The sequence below is a fragment of the Ascidiella aspersa genome, chromosome 3, assembly GCF_963924565.1.
Source record: "Ascidiella aspersa chromosome 3, kaAscAspe10.2, whole genome shotgun sequence".
NCBI classification, from domain to species: domain Eukaryota; kingdom Metazoa; phylum Chordata; class Ascidiacea; order Phlebobranchia; family Ascidiidae; genus Ascidiella; species Ascidiella aspersa.
The window spans coordinates 18733773-18736542 of record NC_139449.1 but is presented as its reverse complement, the minus strand read 5'-3'; the positions used below and the strand labels follow the sequence as shown (position 1 = coordinate 18736542).

General features: G+C 31.8%; 1 long non-coding RNA gene across 1 annotated transcript; it reads right to left on the bottom strand.

Annotated features, from left to right (window-relative positions):
* Positions 1 to 203: 203 nt before the first annotated feature.
* On the bottom strand, positions 204 to 1857 carry LOC146160560 (uncharacterized). The gene is made up of 3 exons (XR_014494698.1): positions 1763 to 1857; positions 997 to 1096; positions 204 to 433 (listed from the first exon to the last, which is right to left on the bottom strand). It is a non-coding gene; the product is annotated as an uncharacterized LOC146160560 (long non-coding RNA).
* Positions 1858 to 2770: the final 913 nt, after the last annotated feature.

Genomic DNA, 2770 nt, shown 5'->3' with positions numbered 1-2770 from the left:
ATTCAAGCCTTAATGAAATCCTTGCGGAAAACATATTATATAAGTTAAGTCTTCAATTCGTAGCAACAAATATTATTTTATACTTAACGACAAATTTATTTTGACATTCAATAATGCTATAGATGTGTAACTTGAGTAAAAGTAGCATTTTGTTGGCTTGCCCTTCTCTAGAGTAGACTATAAAATAAAAAAATCTGTACAAATCTATGATTGGTGTTTATTTAATGAAAAACAACGCAGATTTATGTAACACCAAATCCAGGGGAGTTTAAAATCTCTATTTCCCCAAGCAATTGTCAACACATTGCAGAATGTGTTGACCAAAGGGTATTTTGTATCATTAGGAAATGAGGGTCAAACCCCAGTGGCAGTACCTGGACAGCACCAGTAGCAAATATTAGAATTGCCTCCAAACAAATTTCCGATTCTCCATCTATAAAAAACATTTATATATTGTTAGAAATGAACTACACAGAAACCCAGAATGCTAAGTTAACGCTAGTGTCACCCTTCTATGCGGGCTGCATGCGTTTTGCAATGTAATAACATTTACGGTTTATTTCTAGTAAATCAATGTGGACTTGCTTGCATAATTGCTTTAATGTTTGGCAAAAACAGCAAGCACATGATTTTGGTATGAATATAATAGTTTGGGTAAACCAATTCAGTTGGCAAACTTTTTAGCTTGCAAGCCGCATTTTAAAATCAGTAGTTTAATAAAGAGCTGCATATAATAGTGAATTGACATGGTTACAAATAGTGGCGGGTTCTTATCTATTATCCTGTAACTATATTTTTTTGTTTTTACTAGGCTTTATCCTTCTAATACGGGCCACCTTGTTGCACATGAAGTTGCATGAACAACAATTTTTTAGAGTTAGTGTTTAATCCAGTCCTCCAACTTCAGGATGCAGCCCTTACAAGGATTTAAACAGCACATTCAAGTATACAATGTCTTGTTACATTGATCAGGTTTACTTCATCTTGATTAATTACCTTTTTCAACTCTTCAATAGACTCTAAACAAATCTCCTACAGATTTAAAGTCATCATCCCCATCCCAGTTTAACCAAGCTGGAGTTTTTCGGACAATGGTCTGTAGATCAAATACATTGTATATTTTGATAGTTCAATATTTTTCAAATAGCATTAACACTAATATCTATAAAACATTTATTTTACATATGAACAAACCAATTTGGGGGTTTTAAAGTTCGAGTTTTGCCAGAAAAGTGATTTTGCTTTGTCTGTTGCGCAGCAATAGTTACCTTTACTTGGACTTTTCAATTGGAGAACATCGTTCTGCAGATGCAAAGAAACCACTTTTGTGTCGCTAACTTATCTTCAATATATGGTTAAAATTCTTTTGGGTCCTGCAATGTTTCCCATATTTAATTGTACTTTAATGCAGTGTTGGTTAACAGAATCATTTTGTTTTATTCACTATTTTTTTCTGTTACATGTTTATTATAAGATGTGTATTCGCTCAATTTTTGAGGTAAATATGGTAGTATATTGCTAACATTTTGGTTGCAATTTGATTTTTTTTTTATTGTAATAAAAAATATAATTATTACTCGCACATTTTTGAATTATTTCTTGCGATGTTTGATGAATTGATTTCATTATTACAGCAGCAAGCTCATTATCAGCTTCAGTTATATGTTCTTTCAAACTCGCCAGACATACCATTTATTGACAAAATCAGTGCAGTTATAAAGAAAGATAATAAATTTTAATGACATTCAAGAGAACAACTTACCCATGCCTAAACACAAATCAGCATAGTTGCCATGTTTTTCCAACAGTAAATATTTAGAATTACATTAAATTATATCTATATTTTTATAGAACAATTTAGTAAAAAAATCAATAAATATGTTGCATCAATTGTATTGCTTGGTGATTTAGATCGAAGATTGTCTATTTCATGAAACATTGCTATTTTTGAATTTTTACGCATTGGTCTAGAACAGGGATGGCGAACTTTTCATCGCGCGGGTCACAAACACGACCTTAATCCTTACAAAATGATCAAGTGGGTCATATATTTAATTATTTGCTAATTTTATGCAAACTCTTCTGCTGCGTCGTTTTAAGTGTTATTGTCTGTCTTGGTAATTCAAGGTTTTTAGATAATTTCCAAATTCGGATTCTCAGAAATAGTAAGAAGCTAAATAGTTAACAAATGCTGCAGCATTTCAGCAGAAAGATTTTTTATCATGGTTTCTTGCTTTAACCAGAGTTTTTTAACTTTTAGTCTGCAAACTCTTCATTTTTCTTAAAGGATTCCCACCCTTTACGTTTTACAGCAATAAACAAAAGCCTTTCTGTGCACATTTGTTGAAGTGCCTTTAATTTAGGCCTACTCACCACCCTAAAACACTTTTTATATTAATCCTTTTATAAAAAAATATTGAAAACATTTTGGTATTTTTAGAGAGATTAGTGTGTCATTAAAAATCTGTGGTGGGGACAGTGGCTCGCCATCCCTGGTCTAGAATCTTACCCACGAGTCGAAAACAATTATTAATGGAAATTATATTTGTTCTGATCCTTGACACATACACCCAAACGCTAACGCACACCCTAACCCAAATAATATGTGTTGAATGAACAGTTATGTAGTGGAATCTAAAAAATATATCTAAACTAGAATCTATAATGCATATAGTCTTAAATCTATACCAAAAAAAATATTTAGAAATAAATAATGACAACAATAAGCCTGGTTCTAATTCAAGGCAGAACTTTATTAATTTTGATACGC